This window comes from Leptonychotes weddellii, chromosome 7 (genome assembly GCF_054177405.1).
Source record: "Leptonychotes weddellii isolate Sample4059 chromosome 7, ASM5417740v2, whole genome shotgun sequence".
In the NCBI taxonomy this organism is placed as follows: domain Eukaryota; kingdom Metazoa; phylum Chordata; class Mammalia; order Carnivora; family Phocidae; genus Leptonychotes; species Leptonychotes weddellii.
The window spans coordinates 120131362-120149063 of NC_138375.1; the positions used below are offsets into that span (position 1 = coordinate 120131362).

At 36.6% G+C, this 17702-nt stretch overlaps 1 long non-coding RNA gene across 2 annotated transcripts in view; it reads left to right on the forward strand.

Moving 5' to 3' along the window:
* The window catches only part of LOC145722753 (uncharacterized), a 113474-nt gene that overhangs the window by 14634 nt on the left and 81138 nt on the right, over positions 1 to 17702 (forward strand). For both annotated transcript variants that reach the window (XR_014147261.1, XR_014147260.1), the window contains exon 2: positions 10098 to 10186. This is a non-coding gene — a long non-coding RNA (uncharacterized LOC145722753). The remainder of the gene's footprint in view (positions 1 to 10097; positions 10187 to 17702) is intronic.

Here is a 17702-nt window from a genome sequence, read left to right on the forward strand (position 1 = left end):
CGGAGGGGGAGACGAACAATGAGAGACTATGGACACTGAGAAACAAACTGAGGTTCCTAGAGGGGAGGGGGGTGGGGGGATGGGTTAGCCTGGTGATGGGTATTAAAGAGGGCACTTACTGAATGGAGCACTAGGTGTTATATGCACACAATGAATCATGGAACACTACATCAAAAACTAATGATGTATGGTGATTAATATAACATAATAAAATAAAAAAAATTAAGGTGATATGAAGCAATTAATGAGGGAGATAGAAGAACACTCGAGGATTTGAAAATTCTTCTGTAATGGATCAGTTTTAAATGAGACCACTGTTTAATTCAGAGAATATTTTGATGTCCTGTTTCAGCACATTTTAAAAAATGATCTTGGCTCTAATTTGAGCCGATAAAATTGATAAATTTGTTAAACTTTAAACTATATAGAGTATGTTCTTTAAAAAATGTGTATATTTGTGTACAAACATCCATGTGCCAGAAAGATACAATAAAGCATTATGTCAAAAAAAAAAAATAAAACTTTCTCAATATCAGAAATTTCAAAGTAGCTGAAAATAGTTTTTAAATGTTAAGATTTTAAACTGCCTTTAGAAATCTCTCTCTATATATTATTTCCTCTGCTTTTTAAAGAGAATACTGAAAATAATACTTTTCTGGCTCAGGTCTACTTTTGGAATGATAAAGCTAAAGGTGGTAGCTGTAGATAACAAGTTTAGATTTATTGAGAGACAATTCTCCATGGATCTTTTGGACATTGCCTTGTTGCAGACTTTTTTTTTTTTTTTTAATGTTTGTATAGCAACCAGCCTTTGAAGATTGAGATGATGTCTCCCTGGGAGCAGAGAGCAGGTATGCTCACTGCCCATTACAGAAGGTTCAGGTTCCCTAGGCTCAGGTTCCCTAAATCCCTCTCTTGTAACATAGACACTGTTTGTGCAGGTTTTACCTGGTTCTCTTCATGTTACCTTGTGGGAATTGGGGCTTAGGGAACTGATGCAAATGCTGATTATCTCTGACTGCTATTACTGTGAAAAATAAAGTCTTTTGTTTCTGACCGTAGGGTCTCATGTCTTCTGCCACCATCCAAGAAACTATAGCAGGCTAAACTGTTAGCTTGCAAATAGGGTAAAATTCTCAGAATCTTCATAAATCTTGACAAGATGATATAGAATAGGGATCAGTAAACTTTTTCTGTAAAGAGTTAAATAATATATATCTATTACATATGCTTCTTTGATTTCTTTGTGTGTGTGTGCGCATGGTCCTTTAAAAATATAAAAGCCATTCATAATTTGTAGGCCATACCAAAACAGTCTTTGGGCTCGATCTCACCAAGGGGCCATATGTTGCTGCTGTAGAACCCTGATGGGCCTCCGATGTTGAACATGGGATTAAATGGCTCTTCTGCTTTCCTAGCAAGTTCCTCAGAACCTAATTATTACGGGTTGCTTTTCACCCATGCTTTTAAATGACTGATGATAAAATGAAGCTTGTGCTGCTGCATATCTGCTGGGAAATAAAATATGCAAAATTAATTAGATAATAAAAAGAAAAAGCAGTGTTTTCCTAAGTGGCTTTTCTGGAACATTTTCATCCTCACCCTCACTCTTGGCAATCAGTTGATTTGTGAGCCAAATAGCTCTGATTTTTTTGATACTAACGGTAGTTGACACGCAACTTGTCCCTTCTATGACACAGTGCTCACAGTAAAAATTTACATTGTGTTTTTGGGAGGGTTTATTCTAAAAATGTAGAATTTATTCCTCTGAAAGCAGAGGTTAACCCAAGAGGTTCTTGTTTTGTGTGAAAAGAATTTCTCTAAGCAGATGAAACATTGGGTCTAAATTGGTCATCTAGTATTGATATGTTAGACAATTTTAGTCAACCTTCTAGGACAACTTAAAAGGCTATTTAAGAATTTAAAAAAAGCATGTGGGCATCTCACAGTTAACAATAATGAATTACCAGGCTGGGATCTGGGGGAGGGATGAGAACTAGGGAAATGGCTAGGTAATGGGGCTGCTTTTCCCCTAGGGATAGAAATTAAGTGGCTGGCCCATGGTTTTGCAGCCTAGAATAAGCCCTTAAAGGCGTAGAGCTGAGAATCCAGGGCCCACCAAGCAGGGACAGTGGTGAACTACTTGTTCATCATCAGGCTGGGAACCAAGCATTACAGCTTAGAAGAAAATGAGAACCGTAAAGAAGATAAGCATTTCCAAGGACATCCACCAGCTTTAAATCATGTCTGTGGTCATTTGGAGGTGATCCTGGATTGCCAGTATTCCCAGAAACTTGGAGTCATTCATTGTAAATCTCTTGAGAAAGATAACAGCATCCTAGGCCTCAAGTTATTTTTACCAACAATTTTGTGTGATGGAGCAAGACAACAGGGATAAAAAAAATAAATGTATTACAAAACAATAGAAACAGTAGAAGAGTTACATAGGGACTTTTACATATTGGAGTTAACAGGCATGCTGTATTTATCCAATTACACTTTTCGTGAGGATAAAAGATTTAAAATTTATAGGAGTGCCTGGGTGGCTCAGTCAGTTGGCTGAGCGTCCACTCTTGGTTTTGGCTCAGGTCATGATCTCAGGGACAAGGGATCAAGCCCTGCATCCACTCTTGGTTTTGGCTCAGGGACCAAGGATCAAGCCCTGTGTCCGGCTCTGTGCTGGGCATGGAGTCTGCATGAGATTCTTTTCCTCTCCCTCTGCCCCTCCTCCCCACTCTCACTCTCTCTCTAAAATAAATAAATAAATCTTCAAAAAATATTGAAATTTTATAAATTAAAAAGCAAGTTGATATTCTAGAATTGAAAATATAATTGAAATTAAGAACTGAATGATCAGATACATCATGTTGAGAATTTGTGAAGTGGAATATATGTCACAAGAAAATATGCAGAATGAAGCATGGAAAACTTGGAGACGGTTGAAATGAAAATTAGTAAAATTAAAGAAAATATCCAAAATAAATTTTAGAGAGAGAAAAGGATGGGAAATAGGTAAAGTGTGAGGGACTTAGAAAATCTAGGGACGTCTCAGATTCTTGGAGATTCCCAGAAAGCAAGGAAAGGAAGAGAGGAACAAAAACCATGTTTGAAGAGATAATGACCAAGAACTTTTCAAAGCTAATAAAGACATGACGCTCCAGTTTCAGGGTGGTTAGGAACTATAGGCAAGAAGAGCAAAAATAAGACTTTACATCAAAGCAAAAAAAAAAAAAAAAAAAGCTGAAAACTAAAAACAAGGGGAACATTTTAGAGCAGCCAGGGAAAAAAAACAAGGATTGCACAAAAGTGCAACAACTGGTCTGAGAGCTGACATTTTTTTTCATTGTTGTAAAATATATATAACATACAATTTACCGTTTTAACTATTTTTAAATCTAGAATTCAGGGACATTAATGACATTCATAATACTGTGCCACCTTCACTGCTTTTCATTTGTAGAACTTTTCATTATCTCGAACCAAAACTCTGTACCCATTAAAAAATAACTCTCCATTCTCGTCTTCCCCCAACCCTGGTAATGTCTGCTGTACTTTCTGTCTTTATAAAATTGCTCATTACAAATATTCCATATAAATGGAATCATACCATGTTTGTCCTTTTGTGACTGGCTTATTTTACTTAGCATACTTTCAAGGTTTATCCAGTCTGTAGCATACATCAGAACTTCATTAATTTTCATGAGTGAAAATATTTCATTGTGTGTACCACATTTTGTTTATTCATCTATTTTTTGATACACACATAGGTTATCTGCACCTTTTGGCGTTACAAATGATGCTACTCTGAACAGTGGTGTGCAAGTGTCAGTTTGAATACCTGTTTTCAGTTACGTTGGGTATATACCTAGGAGTGGAATTGCTGGGTTATATGGTAATTCTATGTCTATATTTTTGAACAACTACTCAACTGCTTTCCAAGAGGTGACATCTTAATAAAAATAAATAAGCCAGAAAACAATTGAATGCCATTTTCAAAATGCTGATGGGAAATAACTACCAAACTAGAATTATATATCCAATGAAAATATCCTTTCAAAATTATGTTTTCATACAAACAAAAATTAAGAGAATTCGCTATCAGACCTGACTTAAAGGAAATACTGAAAAGAGTTCTCTAGATAGATGTAAAATAATTTCAGAAGGTTGAAGATGCAGGAAGGAAAGAAAGACAGTGAAAGTGGCAAATATGGGGGAAGAGGATATAAAAGAATACTGACGGTATAAAGCAATAATAATAGTAATAATGAAAAAAAGAAGATAGCAGGAAGGGAAGAATGAAGGGGGGGAAATCGGAGGGGGAGATGAACCATGAGAGACTATGGATTCTGAGAAACAAACTGAGGGTTCTAGAGGGGAGGGGGTGGGGGGATGGGTTAGCCCGGTGATGGGTATTAAAGAGGGCACTTACTGCATGGAGCACTCGGTGTTATACGCAAACAATGAATCATGGAACACTACATCAAAAACTAATGATGTATGGTGATTAACATAACATAATAAAATAAAAAAAAATAATAATGTCTTGGGGTGAAATATACAGACAATTAAAATACCTGACAAGAATGGCATGTAAGTCAGGAAGGTGTTGAGTTTTCTAAGGACTTTCCCTTGTCTCAGAAGAGGGTGAATCTATTAAATAATGGTAGACTTTGCTAAGTCAATCATATGAGTTCTAATCATTAGGAAAATTGTTAAAAAGAAATAGTAAAAGAGTATATAACCTTCAAGTTAATATAAGGGCAAAATAAAATAAAAAATCCAAATGAAGGCTGAAAGGAGATACAAGATAAACAGAAAGCACTACATAAAGTGGTGGTTTTTAAGCACAAATATATCATTAATTGCATTACATGTAGAAGAGCTAAATACTTCATTAAAAGACAAAAGGTTGTGCTGTTTACAAACATGATATTTAAAGTGTGAGATGCTGGGCGCCTGGGTGGCTCAGTCGTCTGTCTTCGGCTCAGGTCATGATCCCAGGGTCCTGGGATGGAGCCCAGCATTGGGCTCCCTGCTCCGTGGAAGCCTGCTTCTCCCTCTGCTTGTGTTCCTGCTACTTCCCCTGCTTGTGTTCCTGCTCTCACTATCTGTCTCTGTCAAATAAATAAATAAAATCTTAAAATAAAATAAAATGTGAGATGCAAAAAGAATAAAAGGATGAAAAAAATGCAAACACTTACCAAAGGGATGCTAAGATAGTGGTATAAACATTAGAGAAAACACACTTTAAGGTAAAAGATATTATTAGAAATAAAATGTATGCTTCATAATAATAAGCATTTTAACTTACCATGAAGATATAAAATATTTATGTATAATTATACAGCATCAAAATATATGAAGCATAAATTGATGTAACTAAAGAACTAAAATTCAAAATCAGAAAATTTTAACACACCTCTCTCAGTAACAGAACAAACAGATTTAAAAATTGTGTGTGTATATGTGATCGGCAAGAGTGTAGAAGATGTGAACAAGATTAGCCAACTTGACAATAGATCACTACACTGGCAAGAAAATTCTAGAGCCAGGCTTCTACCAAACATTTAAGGATGCAGTATGTCAATCTTACACAAGATCTTTCAGAGAAGACAAAAAGAGGAAACATCAACTTGTTTTCTGAAGCCAGAGTAATCTTGATACTCAGACCTTATAAGCAGATAATGGGAAAGGAAATTAAAAACCTACCTCACACATAGATAATATATCAATATTAATGCAAAAGATTATGCATGATGACCAAACTGGGTTTATTTCATGAATTAAACATTGAGTTAATATTAGAAATGCAATCAGTATAAATAACCAAATTAATTGAATAAAGGAAAATAATTGTGTCATAAGCTTAATAGATGTAGAAAAGGTGTTTGATAAAATTCAACATCTATTTGTGAATAAAACACTTTGTAACTAGAAGTAGAAGGAACTTCTTTCATACGATAAAACAGTAGTAAAAAGCCTACGTTAAACATTATACTTAAAATATTGAAAGCCTCCCTTTTAAGATAGGAAACAAAATAAGAATATCACATATTTTTATTACATTGAATTGATGTTATTATGTTGAATACTTTTATTCAACATTGTATTGGAATTCTAGCCAGTAAAACAAATAAATAAAATGAATGAATGAATGAATAAATAAGTACTTGAAAGGAAGAACTGAAACTGTTATTGTTCACAGTCAATATGCATGTGATTGTAGAAAATCTAAGAGGATTTACAGATACAGTATAAGAAATATAAGGTGAGTTTAGCAAGTTTGCTAGATTTACACTCAATATACAAAAATCAACTGCATTTCTATGTACTGGCAAAAAATCAGAAAAAATAAGTTTTTTTAAATGTTATTATTTAAGGGGTGCCTCAGTAGTTCAGTTGTTTAAGCGTCAGACTCTTGATTTCAGCTCAGGTCATGATCTTGGGGTCGGGAGATTGAGCCCGGCATTGGGTTGTAAGCTCAACAAGGAGTCTGCTTAAGGTTCTCTATCCTCTCTATCTTTTATCCTTCCCATTTGCCCCTCCACCCCTCTCCCCACCACTCTCACACTCGCTCACTCGCTCTCTCTCTCTCAAATAAATAATAAATAAATAAATAAAATCAAAATAAAATAAAATGTTACTATTTAAAACAGCATTAAATAGAACCATGGATTAGATCTAACTAAAGATGTGCAAGCCCACCATGCAGAAAACTATCACATTTTATTAGAGCCATTAAAGAAATCCTGCAGAAGGGTATATTATGCCCATAGACTGGAAGACTATAATGTTATAAACAAGTTATTTCTTCCTGAGTTCATCTATTGGATCAGTATAATTCCAATAAGAATCCTAACCAGCTTTGTTTTAGGGGAGACTTAAGTGGGGAGCAGCACAAGTGACAGGCTGACTCTACAATACACACGGAAATACAGAAAGTTAAGAATAGCCAAAATACACATGAAGAACAAGGTGGAAGGACTTGAGTCGATATTTTGACTTATGAGAAAGTTATTGTAATTAAAGCTACGAAGTATTGGTACAAAATAGACCTATGAAATAGAATAGAGATCCCAGACACCCACACACACATGTGCACTTCATTTACAAAAAAACATGCCACTGCAATATAGTGGAGGAAGAAGGGTCTTCTCGTTATATGGTACTGCACAAGGGAATTTCCACATAGAAAAGAAAATAAGTGATCCTTTCCTTATATTTTACACAAAAATCAACTCAGTGCGATATTACACCTAAATGTAAGAGCCATAATAATTCTTCCAGAAAATAATAAAGGAGAGTACTTTTATGAACTCATGGTAGGGACTGATTTCTTAAACATCACACACACACACACACACACAACCCTTATTGTAAAGGCAAAGTTTGGTAAGACTACATTAAAATTAAGAGCTTCTGTTCATTGAAATATACCATTAAGAGAGTGAAAAGTCAAGACAAACTGGGAGAATGTATTTGCAACACATATGATAAAAAACAGGTTTTATTTAGATACACAGAGAATCTCCCTACAAATCAATATGAAAATGCTATAACAACACAGTAGAAAAGTGGGCAAAAGACCTGAATAAAGAGGTATCCAAATGGCCAGTAAACTATCAGTACTTAATTTCATTAGTAATCATGTTAATTTTGATTAAAACCAAAATGAAATTTCTGCGCACCTAACTGGATAGGGACACTTAAGAAGGCAGCTAATGTCAAGTCTTGGTGAGGATGTAGAGCAAAAGAAATTCTTTTCCATTGCTGGAGGGAATATAGACAGTTATACCCACTTTGGAATCCAGGTTGACAGTATTTCTTAAAGTTGACTATAATTATATTCAATAATCTGTGATTCTCCTGATAGATACATACCCAACAGAAATGCTTGCCCATGTGTATGAAGAGATATGCACAAGTATGTCCACAGCAGCATTATTCACAGTAGCCAAAAAGTGGAAATAATTCACATGTCTATCAACAGTAGAATGAATAAGTAACTTGTCACATAGTCATACAATAAGATATTATACAGCAATAAAAATGAATGAGTTACAGCTACATGCAAGAACATTGATGGATCTTACAAATGTAGAGAGAAGCCAAATACAACACATGCATACTATGTGATTCCCATCATGTAAAATTCAAAAACAGGCAAAATTTTATATTTTAGGCATCCACACTTAAGTTGTAAGCCTGTAAGGAAATGTAAGGAACCTGATTACCACTAGTCAGAACACTGGTTACCTTCAATGGGTGCATAGGAATTAATGATTGGAAAACAGTACAAGCGAGCATCTGGGTTGCTAATAAAATTCTATATCTTGAGTTGGGTGGTGGTTACACATAGTGTTTTGTGTACTTTTCTGTATACATTATATTTCACAAAAAAGAAAAAGATTTTAAAGCTGTGGTTGGAAGAATAGGAGTTGGGAAGCGGTGAGCTATTCTATGACTTCAAAAATTGGTTCTGATGTTACAAAAATGTTTTTTCAGGACACTTTTGGTTGCAAGCAATAGAAACCAGACTCAAAATGGAATGAAATACTTAAGCTAGTACTACAGAACTTCTAGTAGAAACTCTAGTGATTGATCCAGGGACTCAATATCAGTCATCTGTCACCAGCCAAGACACATAATAAATATTTATTGAATGAAAACCAGGGCTCTTTCTCCAACTCTAGATTCTGTTTCTCTTTGCATATTAACATGGTTTTTCTTCTATTGGTGAAAAATTCCTTCATGTGGTAATAAAATGCCATAAGCCATTCCTGACATTGTCCTTACAATTTGCAGTCACAAAAGAGATCTTCCTTCGGAAAGAATTCAGAATATGCCACCATAAAATATGCCAATCTGGCATATGGATGATTTTGAGAAGACGGTTAGTTGAGAAAAAGGAAACACAGAAAAACTCTCTGCCCAGCCCCCCATCCCACCCCAACTAGGAAGGGCAGAACAATTCTTAATCACCGGAGATAATTCTAGACTATTACCTGCCCCGAGATAACACCAGAAGAATCTATATAACAAGCCTTACTAGCTAGCCTTTACCTTCTTAGTTTCCCCCATATATTTACCTTCCCACAGTTTGCTACCTTTGGAAGCCTAAAACCCTTTTCCTTTGTCTTGTCACTTCTCTATCACACATTTATTTTTCTTTCGTTAAGATGCAGTATAAGCCCAGTTTTTTTGTTTTTGCTTTTTTAAATATTTTATTTATTTATTTGACAGAGAGAGAGAGAGAAAGCACAAGCAGGGGGAGCAGCAGAGGAAGAGGGAGAAGCAGGCTCCCTGCTGAGCAGGGAGCCCCACTCAGGACTCGATCCCAGGACCCTGGAACCAGGACCTGAGCCGAAGGCAGACGCTTAACCGACTGAGCCACCCAGGTGCCCCCATAAGCCTGGTTTCTAACCACTCCTTTGAGTTAGTCATCACTGAGTTCTCCCATGTGTATGTGCAATGCACACATTAATAAACTTCTGGGGTGTTTTTTCCTTATTAATCTGTCTCTTGTCAGTCTACTTTATGGGACCCCAGCTATTGAACCTAAGATGGTACACTTCCTATTGACTGACAGAAACTTCTCAGGGATGTTTCCACTCTGCTCTGGATTACTCTGAACTGGGTCATGTGCACACCATTAGGACTGACTCTGGGTGATAGGGGTAGATTCAGCCTTCCAGGACCCAGAGGGATGGATGTTGGCAAGCTAACTCAATGACTGCATCATGAAATCCTTTTCATATTAACCATTTTGGTCTATAGTGGTGCTTTTCAACTCAGGCTGCCTGCTAGCATCACCTGGTGAGCTTTTAAAAAAAATATTGATGCAGATACTCTAGACCAATTAAATCACAACTTTTCGGATGTGTATGTGGTGGAGGGGAAGGCATTGATATACTTTTCTAAGCTCTCCAGATGATTTTAAGGTATTTCATGTTGTGAACCCTGGGATTATTGTGTAAATCATTGAGGTAAAATTCAAGACAAAATTAGAGAAAATATTTATAGATATTAATCTGTTGTCTCAGGTGAGTGCTACAGTTACTTAATATAAAAATTACTTTTATTTTTTTAATTCATAGGTCATGATAACCTGTGATTCCAATTAAAGATTTTTAAAAAGAGAAGAGTTCAGCCCTTCAAGTATTGGTTTGCACTCCTTAAGCCAGAGGTAAATATAACACCTTTATAAGCTCTTGATCAACAAGATAATCAAAGTTAGGATAACTCTATTTGCACATGAAAAAGTAAAGTGGTTCACATCCTGCTTTAAACCAACAGAAATGAATTCATTAGCATCAACTAGAAGAGCTATTGGTATATACTATTTCATCAGCAATATAGGTGATAGATTGTTCTCTGAAAGGAATTATTTGAAAAATACGTAAAGTTTTCATACTATCCTGTTTTCTCATGGGTTATAATTGCATTTGAAATGCTATTTTTTCCCAAATGCCAAAGCTACTCTTCTGGAAATATAAAGGATTGGACTGTAATAATTCATCCAAGACTATTATATGATAATCTTATAAACTCAATTCAAAAAAGGGCAGCAACCATTTCTGAGTTCTAATAGCATATTGATAGATAGATTCTAATATTGTACTAACAGATACTACTATTGTGCTAATCCAACATGTCTATGCTTACCCTTTGTGAGTGGTAGCGACTGTTCTCTCTCTTTTTTTTTTTTTAAAGATTTTATTCATTTGAGACACAGACACAGAAAGAAAGAGAGAGCATGAGCAGGGGGAGAGGCAGAGGGAGAGGGAGAAGCAGGCTCCCCGCCAAGCAGGGAGCCCGATGCGGGGCTCAATCCCAGGACCATGGGATCATGACCTGAGCCGAAGGCAGACACCCAACGACTGAGCCACCCAGGTGCCCCAACTGTTCTCTCTTTTAATGTTAGAATCACTATGCTTTTGTAAGCAGCATCATGGCACAGTGAAAAGTAACTTTTAGGATCTGATATACCTGGAATTAAATTCTGTCCACTTTTTATCAACAGTGCAGCCTTGGGCAGATTAACTTCTTAGCGTCTCATTGCCCTCTACTATAAAATAAAGATAGGACCCATCATAAGCATTAGGAATGACAATTACCATCCTTCTACCATTTTGCCTCAGAATTTTTAAAAACTTATACAAGTAAAAAATGAGTAAATGTATTCTTCTTATACAAAAAAATGAAACATTACAGATAGAGAATTTAGACTTTAAAGACCACTAATGTCAGTCTGGCGCATATTGAGAGACTGAATAAGCAAACAGTCAAGGGCCAGACTATATATGTCAGTAGAACTCTGATACCCAACCTCTGCAACAAGCAGGCGCATAAGCCAAACCACAAGCTCTGCAGGAGCTGGTCCAGAAATCTCAGAGCTTGATCGATGACTGTGTTTCCACCACAGGAGCAACAGAGAAAACCAAATATGCTCTCCAGACCAATCACATATGACCCCCGACCTATAGTTAGCCTGTCTGTAGCTTCCCAGGCCAACGATTTCCCAATCACAACATATCTGAAGCTTGCTTTTTTTTTCACTGTAACACTTCTTTCCACCACTTTTCACAGACACCAGCCTGTCTTTGAGTCTCTGCCAAACACCAGTGATGGTGGCTCACTCCCTTGCTGCAACAAGCTCTCACTAGATAGCCTCTGATTGTTCTCCTTTGGTGGTCTTTCTTTACTTCCACAATATCTTTCCAGTCCTTTTACTATGTATTTACAGATGGACATTTCTATTTATCCTTAGGAAATATATTCCACTTTATGGATTTTTAAAAACAAAAATATTATCATTTGGTTCTGTAACTTGACTTAAAAAAAATCCTGGAAATCTATCCCTATTAGTTCATCCTTACTGTTTTCAGTGGAGGGTGGTAGTAATATTTATCCTGCCTTCTTGTAACACAGGTCTCTGGTGCTAACAACTCTAGTGTTTTGTAGGTGGTTTGCTTTCCTGTGCCCATCACAGGGGACTTTCTTTTACATCTTTGCACTGCCATCCCACTTCCCTTCCTCCTCCCCAGGCCATTCCTCCTTTAACCCTCATCTCGGAGCTGCAGTTGATTCTCCATGACCCTGGCTGGTTTCCTTCCCTGATGGCTGCTAGTAACAGCCATTCTGGGGCCATTTCTTCAGCATTGCAAGGTTAGGGCATGCCTAGGGGTTAAGAGACATTGGTCTCTGGTGGGTCTAGGTCCTGTGTATTGTCTGCTCAACTTCCTCATTACCCATGTGTGACAAACACAAATCTTAGTCATGATAGATTCTTTTACCTTGAGTCAATTTTCCAGTTGTATGTAAGGAATTTCTTCCAATGGTTAAACATAGGCAACCTTAGAAACCTTTGTGAAGGAAGTAAAATTAAATGCTTCATTTATCCTTGCTTTCACCAAATAATTTGGATAAGCCTTGTAGTGACCCAAATAATATCCTTCCCAGTGAATACCAAAACATTCAGAATTAAGACACAGATGGTAGGGTCTTGGAAGAATTGCTTTTAAGATTTGACAGTTCACATGGACTAGTAGAGCCTTTAGATCCAATATAAACAACTTCATGTATTTTACTAGTGTATATACCATGGGACAATATAGCTTTGTATTTGAATCTTGACTCCTTGGGTTCAGTGAACTTGGGCAAGTTTCCTAATTGCTCTGAGTCTGTTTTCACATGTCTATGATGAAGATGAGATTTACTTGCATCTTATGGTTCCTTGGAGGAAAAACTTTTCCTCCACCCTCTTGTGTTCATTAACTGGGGACTTGTGAATTAAGCTGAAAAAAGACAGATTAGCAAGAGAAAAGTCAACTTTTATTCACCTACGTAGTGGGATCACAGAGAAAATGTGACTTTCCAAACAGCTGAAGACAGGGGTTTAAATACCTAACTTATTAAGGGGAAAGGAGGAGGAGGAAGAGGCTCTTATGGAAAGAACAGATGGGTTTCTAGAGGAGCAAATGGGAGATAACAAAGTCTGTGCTAGTATTTGTTTATGCAGGTGCAAGTGGTCTTTTCAGTCCTCTTTCCAGCCAGTAAAACTCCCCTGAGAGGGGACTTATGGCAGCCTCACTCCCAGAAGTTTGCCTTAAGCTAGATAAGAGAACCTCCAAAAAGCCTCCTTCCTGTATCTGTGAAATCTCAAAAGTCTTTGGGGTAAAATAATCTTCATACCAGCTCTGTGGGTCTGAGTTGATCCCCACAGGGGGTGTGAGAATAATCAAGGTAAATTCGGTGCAGCTCTCAGCACAGCATTGCAAATAAAATTTGCAACTTATTATTGATATTTGAAAGTTAGACTTTATGACTTGCTGCTAGCAGCGCATGGGAAATTATGGTGATTTTTAGTACAAATGTTGACCCTGGGCATGGATCTCAGCTGGCTTGCTTAATTCCTGGATCAGCATTTCTTGCATTCAGCTGCTGATTCATCACTTTTTGCTCATATTCAATCTAACTTTTCCAAATCAATTTCGTACTGATAAACTTGCCTTAGAATTCATTGCAATTGTCCTAAATAATTTGGGTGGCTCAAGAAAACAAACATCTTTTGTGATTCTGTTTTTCCTAACTTCTTCCTGGCTTCCCATGGATGTTCAGGGATGTCTCACTCAAGGTGTTTTTGTTTTGTTTTGTTTTTGTTTGTCTGTAGGGTTTTTTGTTTATTTGTTTTGTTTTGATACCCTCTTCATCTCATTTGGCTTCTTGTTCCTCAGAGGAGAAAAAGAAAAGTGATATCTTTGTTTTTATAATCCTCTCATGTCATCAGTTGTTTCTAAATGCTTAGCATTTATAGGTCACTATGGGTTAGTGGAAAAAGTGCATTTTACCAATAGATATCTTTTTGCCATTTGATAATGTCATGGACTTTTACACAAGTTCCGTGAAGCTGGAGTGAACAAATTCCTCATATATTTAAGATAGGTCAGAAGATATGCATATGAGGGTATATTGCTTGCAGGAGATAAGTAACTTCTCTTCAAATTGGCTTAAGCCATATAATTTGCCAGTGTTACCTTCTGCTGCCTAAGTTCCCCAGATAAATACCAGGTTTACTTTGCTTGGGAAAGCATTACTCATAATAAAAATATCTTAGCTGTTCTGTATGCAAATGCAGTGGAGTATAAGCATGCATATTAACTCATTATGTTACATCGGTAATTGCTATTTTATTGGTCAATAACTGTTTTATTTATTATGATACTAAACAATTGGTATAAATATGTTAGAAGACTTATTCACTAATTTCTAAAAATATAGGCTATATCTTGCTTACGAAAATGCTTTTATAAAACACTTGAGTTGGTCATTGATATGGAACATTATTCCTTTTCGTATTCAGCATTTCCAAGAGAAAATATTTAATGCCATCCCTGAAAGCTAGTAAGTTTACATTTGTTGGGCCACCAGGAGAAGTGAATTCTAGAGCTAAGAACTCCTCACTGATTCTGCAGTCAACTAGAGTAAAATAAGGTCGATATCCATTTAGTTGAGCACATAGCCTGGCAAAATGCATAAGAAAGAACTAGTTTGGCAGCTATAGGAAATATGTTTATTAACAAATAATTTCAATATATTCAATTAAACAAACCACTACACTGTTTTAAAACCAGTTATTTTCATTCAATTAAGTCTCTTCATACTTGAGAATTAGAATGGGAACTATGAAATGTCAGAATGGACATCAGCTTTCAACTTGGGCTTTGTGGATGTGGAATGTGTGCCTGGCATCTGTTATAATACATGGGGTTCTAAAGACCTCTTTCTTGGGTTTTTCTCTATCCCCCAAGAAAGAAGTTGAACCCTAAAATGTCACTTAAAATATTGCCAACCCAAATCAGAACATCATTTACAATAAAAAGACAATACCTCAGGTCTACAACCATAGTTTCTTGGGCAATTCAGGACAGGAACCACTCATTTTTCTAAATTGTCAAGATAATGGAGGGGTTATGGAGTCAATTAGCCTGAATTATTCCAATGGTTAACTGTGCAATTCAAATAACTTGATAACTCTAACTCCATACTTCATCATTTTGAGGCTTATTTTAAAAAGTGGCATTTGTTCAGTTTTCAGATATGTTATTTAAAACAGAGGTGCCTCTTATTGAAAACTACCACTAATTAGTGATTGAGGCAAAATAGCATATATTTTCTTCTGCCTGATGGGATCTTAAAGATCTTGATGATTATTTTTAATTATACTATTGTCTATGTATCCCATAGCATCTTATTTTCTTCAGCTAACAGATGAATAGTCTGAAAATTAGTCCTCTTACCTAAACAACTGGCCCTCTCAGGATTCATGGGGACAAAGCTGAATGTTGACAAGATAGACAAATCAGGAAGGGGCCTAACTTCTATTTTATTTTATTTATTTGAGAGAGAGAGAGAGAGCACAAGTGCACTAACAGGGGGGAGGGGCAGTGGGAGAGGGAGAAGCAGGCTCCCCGCTGAGCAGGGAGCCCCATGTGGGACTCGATCCCAGGACCCTGGGATCATGACCTGAGCCGAAGGCAGACACTTAGCCAGTTGAGCCACCCAGGCGCCCCAGACTTCGAAAAGACTGATGATCCATCATTTTAGTATAGAAGGTTCCATATAAAAGCTGCTCAACATGGATTCTAGAAAAAGGAGCTACTTGTCTTTGAAGGACAGACCAGAAGTAGCACCTGGATGGCCTGTCTCTATATGATGGCCATCCCAACTGACCTGCCATTCTAGGGTAGAGGTGATGCCAAGCCCCAGTAAGGGAGCTGGGCACTACTAAGCAGGATTTTTACTTATTATGGGGTACTGGAGCAGAATGAGAACCAAGACTAAGGCAGAAGTTCAGCTAAACAAATTAGTGCCAGGAACACAGGACCAGGGTTGAATTGTCATTAGAGACACCAAGTAACCACAAAGAATTCCTGATTCTCCTGCTCCCCCAAATCTGCTTCTCTGCCTCCCCCATTTCAATAACTGGTACCAACCCATTGCCCCTTAGACCTCCATGTCAGATTTATTACTTCTTTATTTCTCAACTCAAAAGTTCTGTTCTTTTCGTTCATGATAAAGCTTGATTACATATTAAAACTATATCCAAAATCAACATAAAACCTAGTTTCATTTCCTTAAGGGCAAAAAGACCTTAGTTATACAAATACGGGACCCGCTTCCACACTTTTCAGGAGATTGGAAATATTTGTTTTATGTCCTGAAGGTGCAAAGATGGGGAAGTGGAAAGGTACTCTTCCCCATGAACTGACTAGCAAGTCTTTTTTTTTTTTTAAGATATTATTTTTAAGTTATCTCTATCCCAATGTGGGGCTTAAACTTACAACCCCTAGATCAAGAGTCACCTGCTCTACTAACTGAGCTAGTCAGGCAATGCTAGCATGTCCCTTTTAATACTAAGTTTTAAAGGGAAAATAATCTATATTAAAACAGCCCAATTGTTCACATCCAGCACACAGATAACTGCTAGGAATCATTTTTCTGAAGGAAAGTACCATGTAATTCCCAAACAAAGGAAAAATAATGGACTTTGTTCTCACTTCTTTTCCCCCCTTGTTTGTTTTTCAATTACTTGAGCCTTCAGGTAGAAATATTAAAATTATAATTTTACAGTTTAGTCACTTTTTATCATTTGTGAAAAATGAGTCACTGATATGATAAATAAATCTTCACCTTACTCTGGTTGAGCTGAGATGACAGAGTGTTAAGAATCGACACCCAAAAAAAAAAAAAAAAATTAGAATTTGACACCATCACCATATGTGCTCCAGATGATGCCACGATCATCTTGTGGTGAACACAGAGAAACTTTATTTAAGGTTGGTGAATATCACTTTATGATCAGAAAGAGTTAATGTGACTGAACATTCTAGGTGTCTCTTTAACAGCAGGCCTTGCGAGGAATAGAGCTTATTAATATATTTTGTTTTGGTATGGATTCTGATGAGACTCAGGAACTGTCCCACTGAACATTTTTATTAGTACATAGTATGTGTTAGTTCTTGGGGTAGGTACCATGAAGAGTAAGACATAATCCCAGTACCTGGAAAATGTGGACTCTACGTGAGTAGAGACTCTTGAATTTTTTTAACCTTCGATTTGTTTCTGTGAAAGTGTTTTTGAGAGGACACCACCAAAGAAGCAATAGAGACATCCATCAGAGGTAAGAATGTTTATCTTTGAATGATTGAGTGATTGCAGGTGCTTTTATGTTTCTGAATTTTTGTTTATTTGTTTTGCAAGAGTATATTTAGTATTTTATAAGCAGAAAAATAAACACCAGTTTTTAAAGTGATGACAAGATCTTTTAGTGCTTTTTCACAATAGTGTGCTCAAAGAATATTTGTTAAGTGAATGAGTACATTTTTCAAATTCTCAAACTTTTCTTATTTAAAAACATTAAGGATATTTATTTTGGGTCAAAAGAATTCCCCAAATTTCTGCTAGAGGAGGTATTCTGCTAACTTTATCTTCAACTTTTGAAAATCACTGACCAGAAAATAAAGAGCTTAAAAAATTCTTTGGAAAGACAACTGACAGAATGGGAGAAGATATTTGCAAATGACATATCAGAAAAGGGCTAGTATCCAAAATCTATAAAGAACTCATCAAACTCAACACCCAAAGAACAAAGAATCCAATCAAGAAATGGGCAGAAGACATGAACAGACATTTTTCCAAAG